Source organism: Callospermophilus lateralis, chromosome 1, assembly GCF_048772815.1.
Source record: "Callospermophilus lateralis isolate mCalLat2 chromosome 1, mCalLat2.hap1, whole genome shotgun sequence".
NCBI lineage: Eukaryota > Metazoa > Chordata > Mammalia > Rodentia > Sciuridae > Callospermophilus > Callospermophilus lateralis.
In genome coordinates this window covers 132,180,049-132,201,447 of record NC_135305.1, presented here as the reverse complement: position 1 = coordinate 132,201,447, position 21,399 = coordinate 132,180,049, and the positions used below count along the sequence as shown (strand labels likewise).

At 41.6% G+C, this 21,399-nt stretch overlaps 1 pseudogene; it reads left to right on the top strand.

The window, feature by feature from the left end:
* The first annotated feature begins 358 nt into the window (after nt 1-358).
* LOC143398647 (transmembrane protein 132B-like) overlaps nt 359-21,399 on the top strand; it is a 734,105-nt pseudogene continuing 713,064 nt past the window's right edge.

Sequence of the window (21,399 nt, the reverse complement as noted above, 5' to 3'; positions counted from 1 at the left end):
TTTATTGGTGGTGGTTTGAGTTCAAGAAAAAAGGTAAGATAAAGAAAAAGCACATTGCAAAAGCAAAAGAGGTTGTGTAACTCCATTAAATTATGTTTACGGGTTTACTTGTCAGAGTTTTGTAACAAAATAGTTTTTCTGGAGTCTGTTTATCAGTATTTGTCACTAATTAGTGCCTACAAATTACCCTTTTATGGGAGTCATGTTCTTGCGGTCATCCTGGTGTCCTAATAAATCTGAGCTGTCACTGCTCATGTGCTTTGCTGTTTTAGGTTTTGCTTGTGCTTTTCTTTCTGGTGCATCTCATATTTCTCTCTCTTCCAACAACTGTGACTCCATTTTCATGAATGGGAAGGAAATGAAGAGTAAAGTGGACACGATAGTGAACTTCACCCACCAGCACTTCACCTCCCAGGTGGAAGTCACTGTCTGGGCAGATTGAGATCTCAGACACAGAGCTGAGCTAGATCAAAAGTTGGAGGATCCCGGTGGCCTCCAACAGAAGGTGAGGACCATACCACAGTGGGTTACAGTGGTCTGTGCTTGGGGTTTAGATGAGTCTGACTTGGGACTCACTCACATTTTAGTATTAACACCTTCTAGAGTAGTTGTGAGGATTCAGTGAGATGATAGGTGTGCCTAGCATGGGGCCTGGCATTGGCTCAGCTGTTTTCCATTCCCATCTCACTCCTGTTCATTCTTGTGTTCCTCTTCCTTAGTCTCCCTTCTTATGGATGTTGGTCATTTCTCATGGACACAATGCAGGGATTAAGACTGTGAGCTCTGGAGTGAGGCTGTCTGAGTTTTAAACCCTAGTTTTCCCAATTAAAGCTCTGTGAACTTGTGGCTTTACCTGTCCACTCCTCAGTTTCTTTGTCTGAATTGAGAATAGTATTACTGAAAAGTTGTCCCAAGAATTCAATGATGTGATGCGTACTCCAGTAGACAGAATTCTAAAGAAGAACTGCTTGCTCTCCAACTGCTTGCTTTCCCATCACCAAACACTGATCTGATAGGGTGGTGAGGGGACTTCACAGAAATAGCTACAAACAACTGATCAATGGAGAATACCCTGGTGGGCCAAACCCATCAGATAAGCCATTTGAGAGCAGAACATTCTCCATAGCCAATAGCATAGTGGAAGTGGGAGGGATTTGAAGGTGTGAACAGTTGGACAGGGTTTTGCTGGCTTTGAAGGTGAACTGAGCCACATTTCAAGGAGAGAGGGTGACAGTATTTAGGAGCTGGGAGTAGCCTGAGGATGAGCACCAGTCAGAAAATGGGGGCCCCAGTTCTTCAACAAAAGGATCCAAATACCTGCAACAACCAGACAGATCCTAGAGGTGGGCTCTTCCCTCACATCTGCTCATCAGAGTCAAGGCCAGAAACAGGAGAGAAAAGGCCAAGGTTGGCCTCAGTGGCAACAGGGAAGGTGGTGATGGCGCTCAAAGTGTGAGAGGAGCATCCTGGGGAAATCACTCACTGCACAGACAACTGCAGGGCTGGTAGAAATCTAGACTTCAGAATGCTGCCACTGAGGGCCTGGAGGGAAGTGAGGAAGGCCAATCCTTGCTAGGAGGCCGCGGAGTGCTCAGCAGAGCTGGGTACTGCCGGTAAGTGGAAAGCAAGTGAGGCTGGCTGTGGCTGAAGAGGTGATGGGTGTGCACGTTGGAGTCTTCTTGCTATGTATGGTAAAATGCAAGAGGAGAGGTAAATGGAGGCAGGACTGTTAAAAAGAAACAGGACCTGAGGATGTTGAAGTTTTTAGCATCACTAGATGGCCAGCTGTGGGAAAAGCAAGAGACTCCCTGTTGGAAAAGTGGGCCCTTCAGCAGAGGCCAAGGATGGGACTTAAGACTCTTCCCTGAAACCTGAAGGACAGGTCCAGAGCTGACTGCCTGTGTGGCTTCTTGAGTTTGGCCCACCCTCCACCTCTTCCAGGGCTGTTCATTCTGCCTTTTGGGCAAAACTAGCAGGGAAGGAGTGGGCACCCCATGGTGTCTGAAACAGATCACCTGGGCTCCAAGCCAAAGTTTTCATTAGAGCCAAAGCTCAGAAAAGCCTATCAGCACTTGTGCACTAAAACAGAACAAAGTTACTAAAACAGGTTTTAGTGGGATCCTGGGTTTTCTGTCATAATATTCAGAATGTGGAGAAGACAATTGAAAATCACTTGTTATACCAAGCAGGGAGAAAAAAAACAAAGCTCTCAGTGAGGAATTACAAATAGCCCCCAAATAAAACAAAACAAAAAAATTAGAAAATCTCAGCAAGCATGTGTACTCATCATAAAGAAGAAGATGTAAATCATAGGACTAAAAAAGAGAGTCACTGTCAGTGGGGCTGTCAGAGGATCAAGTCAGTGGAGGGCAGACAAAAGAATTTACTCAATATGAGTAAGAGAGAAGTAGGTTGGGAACAAGCGAACAGAGCTTCAGGGACTTGTGAACAATGACAAAAGATCTAAAGTTCTGTAATTAGAATCTGAGGAGACAGGAAAGGGTATAGGGCTGAAAAAGTATTTGAAGAAATAGTGGCTGAAAACTTCCCAAATTTGACAAAAGTCACAGCTTATGAATTTGAAAAGTTGGGAAATCACAAAAGTGACAAATCCAAAGAAATCCATGCCAAGGCAAATCATAATTAAGCTTGTGAAACTTACAAGACAAAGGAAGAATCTTAAAAACATCCAGATATTATACTAATTTGAATGAGGATGAATTTCTCACCTGAGACCAAGGAGGCCAGAAAGACGTGGCACATTTTTTCAATGGTGAAAGAAAAGAACTGTCAGTCCTGAATCTATATCTAGAAAAAGTATTCTTCAAGAATGAAGGGGAAATAAAGACATTCTTACATGAAGAGAGACAGAATTTATTTCCAGGAGACCTACCCTCAAAGAATGGCTGGCAGAGCTTCTCCAAAGAAAAAGAAAATGATAACTGAAAAAGATTTGGAACTTTGAAAAGGAAAAAAGAATAACAGAATCAGTGAAAATTAAATAGGATAGAAGTCTTCCTGAATTCTTGAATTTCTTAAATTATATTTGACAATCATATTTGGTTGAAACAAAAACTTAGGACCTCATCAATGTGGTGCTTAAAGCACATAGAGGAAGTCTTTAAAACAATTGTTTGTGAAAGCAGGGAGGCCAAGGAACCTAAATGGAATTAAGGTGCCTGCCTTCCAAGTGGTCAAACTTTGTTACCAGGCCAAAATAAGTTGTGCATGGAGGTTAAATTGCACACCCATGCATGCGTACAGGCACAAGTGACTCTAAAGTTGGTGAAATCTGAATTAGCTCTCTGTGTGCCAAGGCCAATTGCTTGGTTTTGGTATTGTCCTCTCATTACAAAGATAGTCACTTTGCAGTACTGGGTAATGAGTGTATGGGATCTCTCCATACTTTTTTTTCTTTCTGTGAATTTGTGATTATTTCAAAATTAAAAGTTAAAAGAATTAATAGAATACAGTTTATCTTAACCTAACAGAACTGTTTTGTTTCATAATTCAGAACTTCTAAAAGTTCACGTATTTACTGACAACTTTTATCATACTGCCACCTTTTAATGAAGTGTAAAATGTACTTTATAATGCACTTCTTTCAGTTTTATCCACTTAATTAAGGGAAACTTCTCATCACTAGCACAAAAAAGACAGCTGGTATCATTTATTATAAAATAAATTGTATCAAAAATTAATACAAAGAAAACAATGTTTTAAATTTCTGAGTAGATGCTGTCTCTCTGTGTGTCTTTGTTAAGTATCAGAACAGCATTTAAAGACTTTGTAGCACTGAACAGAAACAGTGCTGGTGATGTATTCTGATGGACTCAAAAATAGAATGGGAATGACTTTTCAGTATGTCACAATGTTTTTAATGCTGTGTCCCTTTCCCTCTGAAGGCATCTCTCTTACCCATAAAGATCTTTACTTCTCACTTCAGGAAACTGGAATTGCTGGTCACAGGAGTGAGGTGGTCAAGGAGGCAGATTGACCTATTGTGAATAACACATATTTCAGAAATCAAATGGAACTGGATGCAAACTGCTAGTTAGCAGTTGTCACGTGTTTTAGTCAGTTAGCATCACTGAGATCAGAAGACCTGACAAGAACAGCATAGTGTATTTCAGCTCATGGTATCAGAGGTTCAGTCCATGGTCAGCTGACTCCATAGCTCTGGGCCAGAGGTGAGGCAGACCATCATGTCAGAAGGGCAGGGATTAAGAAAGCAGCTCAGGACATGGTAACCAGGAAGCAGAGAGAGCATCACCCTGAGCAGGGACAAAATATAAACCCCTAAAGCCTACTTCCAGTGACCTGCCTCCTACAACTACACCCCATTGCCTACAGTTACCACCAGTTAATACATATCAGTGGATTAATAGGTCACCGGTCTCATTATCTGATTGTTTCACCTCTGAACATTCTTTCATCATTCTGTACATGAGCTTTTGGGAATGCGTCAGATCTAACTACTGTTAGATCTACTCTATGTGTTAACTACTGTGAGCCTTTTGTCACAGCCACAGTAAAGATGAGGCTAGTTGCAGAGCCAGTGAGGATGCACACAGGGACAACCAGATTGGGCTTGGCCCTGCCTCTGCACACGATCAGTTACGTGGCCCCTTTCTTATCCACATGATCAGGATAGCAGTTCAACTTCAGTCTTCAGGTTTTGTAAGGAATGAATGAGTTAAACGTGTGACTGTTGTAAAGTCAGCTATCATTGTGGGGAGACTAGGCCCATAGTAGGTGTAACAACAGTACATAGGAATTGCTGTCATTTCATCCCCTAATGTATTCCTCCTCACTGGTGGTCGCAGACTAGGCAACAGCCATGAATCAAAGTCCTCTCCTATGAGGCCACAGGAGAGGTTCTTCTTTAGGGGAAGGTTCTGGAATTGCAGAACTAAAGGATTTCTCAGGGTGGGCTGTGGACAGATGGAGAACATGTGCCAGGATTGGAGGAAGGGCCAGAGCGTTGGGGAAGGAAAGCAAAAGCCAGGATGGGCAAAAGGAGAGATCCACTCACAAGTTTTACCAGTAACACAAGCAGCTTTGCTCCCAGAGTAGTACTTGTAGGTGAGGGCAGGATGTGCCAGGGGAGAGCACTCTGGCACCCAAGGGCCTAAGCAGGAGGGAGCTGCTTCTGTGGAGTCCACTGGCCCAGGCCAGTGAGGAGTGGGATATGAGAGCAGGCCAAGCCCACTGGCTCCTGGTTTATCTTTGAAGTTCCTAAGGGGCTTTCCCAGTGTCTTCACACCTTGATGTCCTTGGTCCTTGATCTTTATACTCCCAAAGGGGAGGAACAGGCAGCCATTCTTATTTTCATTTCCAGCAAGAGGTACCTGAGCCCATGGGAGAGCAGAGCACCTGGCTGAAGGCCCAACAGGGAGTGCAAGCAGGAATCTAGACAGCTTCTCTGTCTCAGGACCTCTCATATCTACTTCAGAAGCCATGGTCTTGCTTCATTCCCACATGGGGAATCATATTTTGATGCCCAGTTTCCAGAAGGCAAAGAGCAGAGGCTCCATTTCTGCCTGTCTGGTCTGGAGTCTCCTGTGGCAGTGGACCAGGGAAGCCAAGATGCACTTGCTGTCCACCTTCTAAGTGTGAAGCAGCCTGTGTGGCTCACAGTGACTGCTGAAAAGGTATTGAATGAATTAACTGCTGAAAGTTGAATGAATCAATGGATGAACAGATTTGTCCTGAGAAGAGCCACTTTATTTCACTCTGCACCGTCACCTGGACTCTAAAAACCAGGGGCACACGACACTCCTTCCCAATAAGGACGCTTACTCTGTTGTGGTCTGTTTGTGTTCAGGCCCACCTGGGAGAGTGAAGACTAGGAGGACGAGGAGAAGAAGGGGTGAGGCTGCTCCCTGCAGTACCAGCATGCCCTGGTGCGCGTCCTCACCCAGTTTGTGACCGAGTCATCTGACTTGGGTCAGTTGACCTACATGTTGGACCCAGACTGGCAGTTTGACATCACTGACCTTGTGACAGAGTTCATGAAGGTGGAGGAGCCCAGAGTCACCTAGTTACAGGATGGCAGGACACTGGTTGGTCGGGAGCCGGGAATCACCACTGTTCATGAACAGGGGGTTCATGTTTTGCCACCTCTCCAACACCAGTACCTGCTGATGGTGCAGGCAAATGCTGCCATGCAGGTGCGTGCACATGTGTGAGGGTGATTGTGCAAATGTGCAGATACCGAGTCTGCCTGTAACAGAATCATGAGAAGCAATAGAGTATTCACCAATTTTAATAATCTAAACACATTTTGTATTTTAGAGAGGGTTGAGAAAAATGCCTGATCTGTTTTTACCAGAGAAAGCTAAATGAAACACATAGTGTAAGTCACCCTTTTCCCAATATGACACTGTTTTTTTTTTTTTTTTTAATCTGTACTTGGAGATGGTAGAACCTCTGAAAGAAAATTTCTCCTCAACCTTGCCTTTAACCATTTAGCTATATTACACCTTTAACAGTAGGCAAAGATTTTTTAAAGCATGTATTTGGCTAAAAATCACAAAGAATCCATAGTTAAAAGCTCTCTATTTTCATCATACTAATAGTAAAATAATTTCTAACTGATTTTGGCAAGATTAAAAAAGAAAAAGTCACAGCTTGTTTTATTTTTGCAAATTTAAAATGTTACTTCTCATAGTTTATTATGTCTTATTTTAGGTATTGCCAAAGTTAATTTTCGACAAAGTTGAATTAAATATGTAACATTCTATGTTCGTGTCTATTTCTGTGTAATATATTACCACCAATTTAACATTTCAAGACAACAGGTACACAGTCCTGGTGGATGGGCTGGTTCTATGCTCAGGGTTCCTAAGTCTGAGATCCAGGTGCTCGCTGGGCTTGGCCCTTAATCTTGGAGTTTCGGGAACTCATTGGCTTTTAATCTCATTCAGTTTCTTGGAAGAACTTAGCTCTCTTATAGTTATAGCACTGAGGTCACAGTTTCCTTACTGTCAGCCAGGTGTTGCCCTGTCCTCTAAGAGGACCCCTCCATTCCTTCTCACATGGTCCCTCTCATCAGTAATGGTTGGATTCAGTCCTTCTCACACTTAGAGTCTGAATTCTCCTGCTAGCAGCTGGGGAATGCACTCTGCTGTTAAGGCTTTCTGTATAACTCGGGAGACCCTTGTTTTAGAGCCAGCTCTGCCATATAACAGTGTGATTGTAGTATGCTTTCTCATTGTGTTTGAAGGTTGAGGTCAACATTTAGGGGGACTGTTCTAGAAATTGTGCCTTTGACATATTCCTGTCCAGGTTTCAGTCTCCCATGGTTACACATTAGATGGTAAAATGGTAGGGATGGCTCCTTAGGACATGACTATTCCCTGCCCCACTTTAACTGTTCATCCAGTTATCCCACAGTGGTCCACACAGTGATCATATTGTCCCATGACAGGCATCTAACCTGCCCATTGGAAGGGATGTGAGCAGGAGAAGAGGGCTGGCACCATTTCCTTCAAAAGAGTTGACCACAGGCCACTGCTTTCAAAGCCTGAATGTCGGTTGTTGGGAAAGCGCTACTCTTTGGGTGCTGAGTACCAAGGCAGGAAATTTGAGTATTGACTCTAACTTAAAACAAGCTTATCTCAGAAAATACACTGTTGTTATCATGGCATGAATTCCAAGAAAGGAATTGGATTAAGGTAACCTTTATTAAACTCCTTCAAGTGCTAAGTTTAATTGGACAATGGCAGGATACCTAAGTAAGCAGTCTTCCTGTGTGCGCTCTGTAGAGCATTGCAGAGTCTCCTGAGTCCCCGCCAACTCCAGGACTTGAAATTGTCACGTGGGCAGAGACCGCACTTTCTCACTTACTCCCCAGGTCCTCTCACCTCTCTCTGACTCCATCCTGGCTGAGAAGACAGTGATCGTCCTGGATGACCACGTCACCATCATGGAGCTGGCGTGCAACTGGTGGCTGGCTTGTCCCTCTCCCTGCAGCCTCACAGGGTGGACCAAAGGGTCATCATCTCCACAGTGGCTGCCCAGGATGTCCTCCAGGCCCCACAGCAGGTGAGAGCCTGGAGGCCTGTGCCCTGGTCCATGGTCATCTCCTCTCCAGGTCGTTTTGTCCTACACAGAGGGTCAGCAGCCCCTTGCAGCCCCTTGCTGTTCTTGGAGCTGCTCCCTGCATCTCCCCCAGCACATTGGGTCTAGGAAAGGGTGTAGAGATGGAGGCTCATTTCCTCTGCCATTTGTTCTCCAGCAGGATAACCTGTGATAAGCACAGTCTGCTGTTGGACTGTGAGCTGAGGGCCATGTTTTTTTCACCTTGGCCAAACCAAATGGGTAATTTTTGATACTGCATCTTGCTAAGTTGCTGAGACTGGCCCTGAACTCATGATCCTCCTGCCTCAACCTCCTGTTTGGCTAGGATTACAGGTGTGCATCACTGTGCCTGGCTGTTGCAAATCATTTATAAAGATAACCGAGGCACTGGGCCATTCAAGCAGTCCAACTTCATAATCCATCGTTTACCAAGAAATTTACCAGAGTGTGTTTTGCTTCATTAGCATTGGCTTCCTAATAAAGAAGGTTCAAAGCGATATTATCTTTAGCAGTAGCCTGATTAGTTGCACCTAAAATTGATTCAGGTAAATTGCCTGATCTTTCAAAGTGTTTTTAGAAAGGTCAAAGTCAAATTCTTTGATATGGCATGCAGTAAATTAATTTACACTTTAGTGCATTCATGAAAGCTTATTATTTATTTCTCATACCAGTGGAGCTCCTGCATATTATTGATGCCAGTTCAAGGCATGACAAGAACTATTAAAGATTATAAAATGGAAGATTTTTTTCTACATATACTTGAAAGCGTTTATATAGGAAATCTTGCTTTATGTTGTAAATTTGAAGGGAGCTGATCATGCTTTGATTTCGTTTCTCTCAGGAAGCCATAGTCAGTTCTTGGATTTTGTTCAGTGATGGCTCCATGACACCTTTAGACATTTATGATCCCAAGGATTTTTCCATAACTGTCTCATCATTGGATGAAATGGTGGTGTCTGTCCAGCCAAACTTGCAGTCCCAGTGGCCGGTTGTGGTTGCAGAGGGTGAAAGACAAGGGCCCCTGATAAAGTTGAAGATGATGATCAGCGAACCTTGTCAGAAGACCAAGAGGAAAAGTGTTCTTGCTGTGGGTAAAGGAAGCGTCAAGGTCAGGTTTGCACCAGGCATCCATGACATTGAGGACGTGAACCGGGAATACAAAGATCACCTGAGCAACTCTTTTTTCTGAAAGGTGGAGCAGTGAGTCTGATCAGCAATAGGGTGACTTCACAAAGTTGAGTTCATGGAGGTCTGGAGGGAGCCCTTTCTAAGCATGTTTCAGAGGCCTGGAGAGTTACATCAGCTGGGTTTTAAGCTGGGCAATGCCTCTAAAACAGCTACATGTAGGAACTGGAGGAATTCTTAGACAACAGTTTTGCCTACAGCCTGGTACCAGCTCAGTGCAGGTAGAGTAAACCCGAACCCACAGACATTGTAAGTCATCTCATGGTGAATGGCTGTGTGTAGTGAGGAGAGATTTGGATGGTGATTTTCCTGTTACTAGACTTTTAAAGCACAGTGGGCAGGTACAGCCCATGGCCTGAGTTTGAACACACATGAGAGGTGACTGAATGTAGCTATCCTTATTTGTTAGGAGCGCTGCTCAGTATTTTTATATACCTTTCCACCTGAACCTGTTCCTTTGACCTGGAATTTTTTCTGAAACATGAAGAGAAGAAATTTCAGTCTTTGAGATCTGTGTGATTTACAAATGAGTTTTATTCCCTGGGATTGCCACATCACATCATTTCCTGGGTCTCCATATAGGATGTCAGGTTTTTCAAGTTTTGTGCACTTCTTTTTTTAGTGACAGCTTCTAAGAAGCTTATTCTCACTTTCTTTTTCCTACCTTTTGCTGTTGAACTTTCTTGTGTATGACTGGGACAGGGGTTTTGCTTAAAATGTTGATATCCAGTGAGGGAGGGTCATCTCTTTACATTTTTCTATGTGAGGCTTAAAACAACTTGGAGGAAAGTTGTTAACTCACACATTTATTTTTGTCCTCTGTTTGTTAAGAATCCTGGGGAGCTCCTGGAGTACACTGCTGAGGGCAGAAAGCCCCTAGGGAGCAGTGATTATGCAGGTTCTTTGTAGTCAACACAATGTACCATGCAAACTGAATGTAAAGGTAGAATCCATCTACATCTGCCCTGAAGGGAAATTGCCCAGGAAATAGCTTCCAATTAAACTTTCCATTTTACCAGAAAAAAAGAAAATTAAATGATGTTTCAAGTTAGCAATACATATAAATTATCCATATAATAACTATCTTCACAGGTGTGCATTTGTGGGAAAAGCAAAGGGTTCCCCCCAGAATTCACAAAAATAAATGACTGTTCCAGAGCCCAAGAAGCAGCTATTATGAACAAACTATAGCTATTGAAAAATCAAAGTGCTAAGAGGAAAAAAGTGATTCTTGTATAATTTTTAAATAAAAATATTTAGAATCATCATGAATCATCATCTCAAAGCAAGAATTTCAGATTAGCAAAATGCGACATTTTTATCTATTAAGATGCTATAGGTGGAAAAGCAGACACTTGACTAATCTGTCTCATTATGAGTTAACTGAGCCATTTGCATCCCGAAGAAATGGAATTTGAAAGGCCCAAAGTAGGAGGCACATGCAGCAAGTCACCCTTACTCCCAGTGGCTGACAACTGAGCTATTCAAAAGAGAATTGTTTTCATTCAATTGCTCTCTTATTTTAGATTCTCATGGATGGGAACTTGACAACTCAGCCTCTTCTAGCCATGAAGCAGCAGCCAGAAATTTCTCCTATATCTCTTGCATGCCGCAGACAGGGCGGAAATTGCAGGTGGTATAGTGGTGACCTCAGAGGCTGGTATTGGATTGGTTTTATAAGTATTTAAAATGGCGCTTAGGAGCTGAAGCCAGGGACTGCAAGAGCTTCAATTGGAGAATGAAGCAGAATACTTAGGCCTTAACTGCAAAAGGAGTTTGCAGGACAGCTGGTGCCTTTTAGGAAGAGCTCCCTGGTTAGCCAGTGGCCTTTCAGAGGGCTTTGTGGAAAGGTAGCACAGAACAACTGTGAGGACAAAAGAGAGTTCATGCCTGATGACGCACAGCCAAGCTATCCAGGAAGTCTGGCTCCTTCTAGGAGATGTTTTCAGTTCCATCTTCTTTTGGAGCTTCAATATCAAAGAAATAATGGAGGTCCTTTCTGAAAGTGAGGAGTGTGAATTGAAGGGGAGGAGTTTACTCAGCAGGCCGCCTCCCAACCACTGGCACATCAAGACTTTGGTGGGGGCATAGTTTGGAAGGAATTGCCATTGTCGTGGGGAGCATCACTAAGGAACATACAAATCGGAGCCTTTCCTGAGGTGGGAACATGGGGCAGGGACAGAAAGCAAACAGGGAGTATTGGGTTGTGCCGATCAGCCTAAATGGAGCTGGATGCTGACCATGATCCTGAAGAAACTTCTGGTGGACAACACAGACTCACCCAGCATGAATCAGCACCCATATAGTCACCTGTGCTCCTTCACATTAGAGTTCATTTAGTTCAACATGGAGGAAGTCAAATGGAAGGTCATGGGAAAGGGTCCCTTTTACCATATAATATCCACTCACAAAAACATATGTACACGTGTGTGTGCTTGAAGCTGAAGTGTCAAACGTAGACCATTTAGTGGGACTCAAGAGTGACAGTTGTTTTCAGATGTGGCATGAACATCTTTCATTGAAGTATTTTATGCTCCTATTTACTGCAGAGTATAAACCATGGGTTAAATCACCTTGTTTTCCAGCTAGTCAGCCACAGCTATTAAGCACTACACCTCAAGATACCTAAATCCCAAATGGGAACAACATAAACTATTAAGCCTTGAACTCCAGTTTCCAGTCACCATGTTTCACCTGTCTTCATTCTCTGGGTTTTCATGGTTGAGATATTCAGATCCTGGGGCTCAAGGAATAACATAGCTCCAGGTTGTCAAGGGCTGCCAAGTCCCCCTTTTCCCCATAGAGTGGCATGCTCAGACTCCTCCTGAGGGAGGAACCAGCAGGTGTTTGGAGAGGGCTGCAGGCTGTGGACATTGGTCGCAGGCAGGGAGCTTGAGATGTGAGCTGAGGACTGTGTGTCTTGGAGCAGTTGAAGATGTGCAGCCACTGTCTCCAGGTCCAGGCATTCCTCTTTCAAGTCCAGAGTACAGGGACCAAGAAGCAGCTGCCACACCAAAAAGCCTGCTTTTAAACAGGTGTGCTGCATTTGAGAGAGCAAGAAGAGGAAGAAAAAGGTCCAGCAAACCCCAGAATACTCTGTGTACCAAGAGAAGGAACATCACCTTCCTAGCTGTTACACACACTGGCCAGGGTAAATTCCCAGCCTACAATAATCCTCCATATCTACACAGAAAGTTTCGATTTATGCACATGAATGCAGTGAAAACATGGATTGGTGTTTCTGTTCCATCGCCATATCTGGAGATATGTACTTGCTGATTTTTAAGTTTTAAGAAGTCCACCTTTGTGTAAATTGATCAGATTTTTAGAAAGGGATCTTTCTAATATTGGCAAATTGAGACCATAGTAAAAGTTTTGTTAGCAAAGACCCATCCAGTCCGCTGAGGGTGGCTTCATATGAATCCTTTATGCCACTGGCACCACTGGGCTTTCTACTCTAATCATCTTAAAAACTACCTTAATTCTCCATTCTGGTCTCTGTAAATGACACTTCAGATGGTTTATAAACTTAGTAACCTTCCTCTCAATTAAAATTACATATGTATTCTGTGATGTACATCACCTGTATGTAAAGGGACAGGTTGGATGGTGGAAAAGGTATGCTGAAATGTGGATATCAGATATTTTTGTATGTAATATAGACATTACACTGAAACTCTGAGAGGTGTATCAGAATAAACCCATTTTAAAATAAAAGCATGCAAAACTGTAGCATTTAAATGTACAGACCTCCAACTCAAAAATATCTCAACTGATAATGGGAAAAACATTAGGACCTGACATCGTGAAATGCATTGAGTTAGGAATTCTGGCCTGGAAAGGACGTGGCTCATGTTGGCAATGTTGATGAAACTTGCTGGAATATTTTGATTTTACTCTTCATTACTTTTGGATCTTTCCTTTTTTCCTGGAAATATTTCAGAAATAAAGTGACTTCACTTTTCCAGCATAATGGTATATTCTAACCACAGGGTAATTCATCGTTTTTAACATGAAAATAAACATTTAAACATTCTTATATTGTTTCATTATTTTACCTACATGTTCCTTTTCTAATTTCAACTTCTATATGATTGGCTATATTTATAGATACATATATTTTTCTTTTCAGCCAGAGATTGTAATATCCTTGATGATGTAATAAATGGATACCAAGACGAAATATTCCCTAAAAGTCAAAGATGACTTTGAGATTTAAAAATTTTCCCATTTGTTTTCCTAACAGGCTGGGGAAACTTTGCAGATGTCTTACAAGGAGGACTCATTTCTCATGTCTCTGTTGAGGGTCAGACCACCTTGAAATCAGGGCTAAAGTGCAAGGTGCAGTGGGTGTTTGGTAGTGTGATAATTGGCCACCCTCTGGCTTTCCCTGGTCAGTGACTTGGTTTTGTGGATGTATTTGGGCAGTAGCTTTGCATGGGCTTGAGCCGGGGTGCTGAGGATCCAGACAGAAGCTCTAGAGATGCAAATGAGACAAAGGACAGCAGGGATCTCTGCTTTGAAGATGAGGTAGCTGGTTCATTTGAGGGACTGGTGGGTGTGTTGGCCAAGTGCCTAAGGCTGCAAGTGCATTTCTTGAAACTGCCAGTGTTATCTTTGGCACTTTGGCAAATACTACCCATTTTTCTCAGGGTGCATATGAGTGTCTCAGGCAGTAACTTGGCATGTTGTAAATATTTCATGCCACACCTGGTCTCTCATCAGACCCTTCAGACCCCTGAAAATGCTGGATTGTGAAATGTAGGCTATGAGGTAGCTGGCTTGTGAAATCTAGGCTGTGAGGTAGCAGGCTTTCTTGCTTATTTATAAAATGTTTGGCTCATTTGGCAGCAAATGAGCCAAAAAATTTTGCTAGGTGTACAAACCCACCCGCATTGGGATTACTTTTCAGCACTTGGGTAATTGTTACCCACTAACAGCTTTCAAAGCCTCTTTCTCCTTGAAACATGGGAAGACTGAGCCACAGAACCCAGATATCTTGTCTTAGATCTCAGTGTGTCTGTTCACAGTTTATATCTCAAAAAGAGAAGGAACAAAAAAGAAAGTTTGAAATGAGATATGTAATACAGGGATCACTTTGTATTTAATTTTTTGTGCATATGAGCACAAAATGCAAAAACTGTATTTCAGTTTTTTTAAAATATTAAAGTCCTTAATACTTGTTAGTTTCATTATGACTTTATACAATTTGGATAGGTAATGGAGTGTTTTTTGTTGTTTGCTTTTAGAAATTTCTAAAAGTATAAAAGTAGAGACATCTAACCTGGGTTACAGTGTTTACAGACTGTTCCATGGTTCAAACAAGTAGGACACCAACGCTTTCCAGGTGGAAATTCAAGTTCATTCAGGGACATTATCTTCCCAGTTTAAGGAAGCAATAATGTTGTCAACTCAATGCTGAACAATCTTCGTGTTCTATGAAATGTCTTCAAAATTTCTTTGGCTTTAATTGCTCCTCTTGGTCAGTTGTTCAGATGAAACATTGTCATTGTATGTTTAAGATTGAATCTCGTTAAGATGCTGCAGAAACTGAGAAGACAATGGCTTTTTCATACATCTCCACCGCCCTCTGCAGTGATACACTTTAGAGTTGAATGCTGCTTTGGAATTTGGGGTCTGTGTGATGCTGAATTTTTTTACCTGTTTGAAAATATTATGGTCCCTTCTTCATATCTGTAGTACTTGATTCCAGGTCCCCGCGAAGTTACAAAAATCTGAGGGTGCTCAAGTTCTTTATGTAAAAAAGGTATAGTAGGATTTGCCTAGAACCTATACAACCCTCCTGTAGAGTTGAAATGATTTCTAGATTACTTATGATTCCTAACACAATGTCAATGCTATGTAAATAGTTGTTATACTGTACTATTTAGGGAATAATTACCACGAATAAGTATTCATGTTTAGTACAGATGTATTTTTTTCTGAATGGGTTGATCTGGGTTGAATCAGTGGATGTAGAAGCTGTGGATATGGAGGGCCATTGCACTTCTTCAGGATGGCGAACTCACTTTTGACTTGGCACTTCTTTTTCACTTCCTTCTACAAAAGAGCACATGGGGTTTTCTACTTTCCATTCTAAGGTTGGAGCTGAAAGACCTACTACTTTACTGTTACTTCTCCTGTAGGAATCTGACTCACTGAATGAAATAGCTTATGTTGTATTTACTTCACTCCAAGATGCTTCCTTAGAGAATGTGTCTTTTCTCCTGATCACAATCACTTAGGGTCTCCATTTTTCCTGTGTATATTCCTAAATGGTGCAAGCATTTCCATTCCATGAACATCATGGGCTGACAGGAAGCACACCACTCCTGCACTCAGCATCCATATTGCCAATCTCCACTGGACACATCTGGAAACGTGCAGTAGACCTTCCACCATCCCAGTTCTCCTGTGCAGTGAAGTGTTCCACAGCCACCAGTTCAGACACCAGAAGATGCCAGGACTGGCAGATGTCCCTCCTCTTAGCACAGATCCAGTGGCTTCCTTCCTTAGTTGTCCTTCTCTGGAGCCTTGCTTTGGACTTACAGCAAGGGCGACAATTCAGAATTCAGAGTGGATTCTGAGAACAAACCCGTTGTCCAGGGCTCCATTACGAGATATTCTAGGCCTTCTCCACACATCGTTGTTGGTTTAAGCAAACATCAAAACTGAAAGGCAGGATCTGAGAGTGGAGAACTAAGGAAAGAAATGCTTGAGCTCAGAGTAAAAGTCATGAGACCCAGTGAGAAGCAGCACACCCACACACTGAGCACCACCCTGCAGGGCAAGCTCGCAGGGGGCAGCTGCATCTCTTCTGTGGCCAGTCATTTTTACAGTGCTGCTTCTCTGTGATAGATGTCTAGAGAGTATGATGTTACCTAGAGATTTAAACCTGTCAGGCCCAGCCTCAGATGCCTCTTGTACAGGTGGATCCTTGGCTATAGACCATAGTGAGTTGCCAGACACACTGGGCCCAGTCAACTGTACATTCTGGGTGGTTTCCAGGCACCAAATAGAAGAAATAATTTTTATCTGGCATTTGGAAGAAAAGGGTGTTATCCCTTACTTTTCACTTTTCTGAAATTGGATTCTTAATTCCAGATATTATGAACAGAGCATGCTGGTATCACCCTGTGCTTCTCTGACTTTTGGTTGTGTAATGTATTTATCAATTTCGATGCCCATGGCTTTCAGTACAACCTGTTGTGTATGTTCCACAGTGTACCTCACCATACCTGTAAAGGCACTTTCAAACATTTTAAAAAGAAGAAATGAAACATATTGGATGATTTATTGTTATAGTAAGACAATTAATTGGTAGGTTCCAGGAAAGGATCTCTTCAAAAAGACATTCCAAGGAAGATACTGAGAAATCCTCAAGTTGTACATAGGGGTGGCCATAACTACATTGTCATAGCTGTCATTGTCATGGACATCTATTGTCTGAGACCCTAAGGGTTAGAGAAAATAATGACTTATTTAAGTTTGAGAGAAAGATTCCAGGAGAACCAGGCTGCCCTGGAGCTCCAGGGAACATCTCGGGGACTTGTTGAGTCCAAGTCTTGCTCATCATTGACATTCCCGAGTGGCCCTGAGTGTCTATAGCTAAGACAGGCAAATTCAGTTCTTGGAGAAGGCCAAGAAAAGTCCCTATTTCCATAAAGCTTACAAAGTTAAATTTAATGAGAGAAAAAACTTTATTCAAATGTGTCCCTGCCAGACAGGGGCTGTTAGTTCTATGTATAAAACTGGAGATGCAGGAAAACTCACGTAGGCGCCAATTGCATTCAACTCGGGAACAACTAAAATACTTCTCTACATTGTGCCTCCAGGGCTCCACACAAGTAGCCAGGGAAGGCACCCTGCTGTGCCACACTCCTGCCCTGTATTGACAGTTGGTTCCAATGTCGGTTGCCTGAGCTGGAGTCTGTAGAGAGGACCAACCGTGTGAGAATTCATTCAGCTTTAGAAATACCCTCCACGACAGGGTAAGGTTGATGGCAGACAGCCGTGGCATGAGCATGAGCTCTGCCCATGTTCCCCGGCTCACTGTGATGCTCGCAGTTCTACAGCACTTGTCAACAGCAGCGTGATGAGCAGTACTCTACTGTTAGAGAGGAATTTACCGAACACCTGTGTTGTCGGGCCAAGGACAGTAACTTCCAGCCCTGAGAAGGGCTGGCCAGCATATGCATGCTCTGGGCCCAGCTCTCCTTCGTAGAGGTGAAAAAACTTAAGAAGGCAACGTCTTCAAGAAGTTTGGTGCCACTTTGGAGCAAGGGTAATGTGCAGGTGAGTGTCCCTGGGGTCCTGAACTGCCTGTGAGCACTCTGATTGGCATTGGAGGTCACACGGGTCCCTGCTGCTGACAATGAGGCATCTTTGTCAGGTCTGCTGCGTTTAAATATGTAACTGGCCCAGGTGCAGAACACTCATGTGGCTTTATACAATTGATTTTTAAAGCAGTTAAAAATAGAGAAGAGGTATGCATTTATACTATGTTTATAAGCACCTGATCACCTTTTCCAATGCCACCTGTCACCTGTCACCATCTGCTTTCATCCTGAAGGACTTTCTTTAGTATTTCTAATAAGGAAAATCTCCAGCAACAAATACTCTCAGCGTTAGTTTCCTGGGCTGGCTTGATTTAGTTTTCTTTCTTGATATTTTTTCTAGATGTGGCATTTTGGGGTGATAGTTTTTCTCATTAGTTTACATGCCATTCCACTCCCTCTTGGCCTCCACAGTTTCTGATGCAATAGAGCGTAACCTTGTTGTTGTTCCCTGGTCTTCTCTTGATACTTTTAACAATTTTATTATTATGTCAGAGTGTGGATCTCTTTGCATTACCCTATCTGAAGTGTTTTGAGCTTATCAGGGGTATAGATGAATGTTTTCTATTAAATTTGGGAAGTTTTCAACTGTTGTTCTCTTAAAACTTTTCCCTTTCCTGCCTATACTCTCTTTGTATATTGTTGTATTTAATGGTTTCATACAAGCCTCAGAGGCTTTCTTTTTCTCTATTCTTTTTTCCTCTGTGTTCCTTATATTTTTTGGATTACATAATCTCTATCAATATATCTTTTTCACTGAGTCTGTCTTCTGCCAATTTTAACCTGTGGTTGGGCCTGTTTCATATATATATATATATCTCCATGTAGAATAAGTGATATGAATAGCAGCACAAGGAGGGTTAAATGAAGGGACACTGCTAACAGTTCTGCATTATATATGAAGTGCTCTATATCTGTGCTATAAGGTGATAAATAGTGATCTAGGATAAGATTGAAAATGCAGCAAGGTATATTGAATAAGGTCATAGAAGAGAAAAATTGGAACGCCAAATAATGCTTGATTAATATGAAGAGTTGTTTGACAGAAGGGGAAAAAAAGAAGAGGTGACAACTAGAAATCAAATGACTGAGGCCCACTCTATCAGCAAGTCAGGATTAATAGGAAGAGAGCCATCTGAAGTTCATAAGAGACATACTTTATTTTTAACATTTGTTCTTTTTTAGATATACATGACAATCAAGTGTATTTTGACATATTATACATTTATGAATATAACTTAACCTAATTAGGATCTCATTCTTGTGTGTTATACCTGATGTGGAGTTTCACTGGTCGTGTATTTATATATGAACATAGGAAAGTCATGTCTGATTCATTCTACTGTCTTTCCTAACTCCATTCCCCCTCCCTTCCCTTCATTCCCCTTTGTCTAATCCAATGAATTTCTACTTCCCGTGTCCTTATTGTGTTAGCATTTACATAACAGAGAGAACATTTGGCATTTGCCTTTTTTGGATTGGCTTATTTCACTTAGCATGATAATCTCTAGTTTCATTTATTTACCAGCAAATGTCATAATTTCTTTCTTCTAAATGGCTGAGTAATATTCCATTGTGTGTATATACCAATTTTATTTATCCATTCATCTGTTGAAGGGTATCTAGGATGGTTCCATAGCTCAGCTATTGTGAATTGAACTGCTAAAGCATCGATGTGGCTGCATCACTGTAGAATGCTGATTTTAAATCCTTTGGGTATATACTGAGGAGTGAGATGACTGAGAACAATGGTGGTTCCATTCCAAGTTTTCTGAGAAATCTTCCATAGTGCTTTCCAAAGTGGTTGCACCAATTTGCAGCCCCACCAGCTATGGATGAGAGTACCTTTTCCCCCACATTCTCACCAACATTTATTGTTGCCCATATTCTTGATAATTGCCATTCTGCCTGGAGTAAGATAGAATCTCAGTGTAGTTTTAATTTGAATTTCTCTACTTGCTAGTGAAGTTGAACATTTTTTCATATATTTGTTGACCTTTCATATTTCTTCTTTTATAAAATGCCTATTCAGTTCTTTTGCCCATTTATTGATTTGGTTATTTGGTTTTTGGTGTTAAGTTTTTGAGTTCTTTGTATATCTGGAGATTAATGTTCTAGCTGAGGATTAGGTGGCAAAGATTTTTTTCCCATTCTTTAGACTCTCTTTTCACATTCTTGATTGTTTCCTTTGCTGTGAAGAAGCTTTTTAGTTTGATACCATCCCATTTATTGATTTTTGATTTTATTTCTTGTGCTTTAGGAGTCTTGTTGAGGAAGTCAGTTCCCATGCTGACATGATGGAGACTTGGGCCTGCGTTCTCTTCTAGTACGTGCAGGGTCTCTGATCCAATGCCTAGGTCCTTTATCCACTTTGATTTGAGTTTTGTGCAGGGTGAGAGAGAGGGGTTTAATTTCATTTTGCTACATATGGATTTCCAGTTTTCCCAGCACCATTTGTTGAAGAGTCTATCTTTTCTCCAATGTATGTTTATGGCACCTTTGTCTAGCATGAGATAGCTGAGTATATGTGTGTTTGAAGAGACATACTTTAAATGTTAAGAAACAAAAAATAAAAGTTTGAAAGAAGATATAATATTCAATACAAATAATTTTTCCAGTGTGACTAGGCAAATATCAGATAAAATAGACTTTAAAAAAGAAGGGTCATTATCTCAAATGAATACCATCATCATCATCATCTTTTCCCTCCTCCCCTCCTCCTCGTCATCCTCCTCCTCCTCGTTGTCCTCCTCCTCCTCGTTGTCCTCCTCCTCCTCCGTCTTCACTATCACCACCACAACAACATGGTCAGCTTATGGATATGAAAACCCTAAGTGGACATGCACTAAAAATAGAACTTCAAATTAAATGAAGCAAAAATAGCAGAACTGAAGGGAAATTTGAGAAATCTATTTATCTGCTTGGAGATTTCAACACTCTTATCTCAGAACTGATAAGAATACGAAAAAATAAAAATATAGTTAAGTGGAACTATGCCAATCATTTAAATTTAAATATATAAGACTGTATTCAATAACTAAGCACAGAAGTACCCATAGAACATTCTCCAAGATAGAAAATACATTGGGGCATGAAACCAGTCTCAGTATAACATCAGAGGGTTAAATTCCTCTGGCATCTCTTCTCTGATCCCAATAAAAGTAGATTAGAAATCAACTGAATAAGACAAGTGCAGTGGCACATGACTGATCCAGTGGCTTGGGAGGCTGAGGTAGGAGGATCACCAGTTCAAAGCCAGCCTCAGCAATTTAGTGAGGCCCTAAGCAACTTAGTGAGACCCAGTCTCAAAAAGTAAAAAGGTCTGGGGATGTGGCTCAGTTGTTAAGTGACTCTGGTTTCAATCCCTGATTCAACAACAACAAAAACTGAATAAGAAAGCTATTTAGCAAATTTCCAAATATTAGAAATTAATCTGCACAATTCTATGGAACCCATGGGTCAAAGAGGAGAATCAAAAGAATATTTAGAAAACTTTTTGAACTGAATCAAAGTGAAAAATCAGAGTATATCAAACTTTCTAAGATGGCTAAATATTCATGACATATTTTCATTAATTATAAGTGAAGAGCTTATTAAAGCTGATCATCTACATAGGAATCAGTAAACTATAGCTCACAAGTCAAACCTGCCAGATGCCTGTTTTTGCCAATAAAGTTTTATTGACACAGAACCATTGTCACACATTATATAATGTCCATGTCTGTTTTTCCACACAATGGCAGAGGTGAGTCATTGCCTTAGAGATTGTGATGTCCACAAAATCTAAAATATT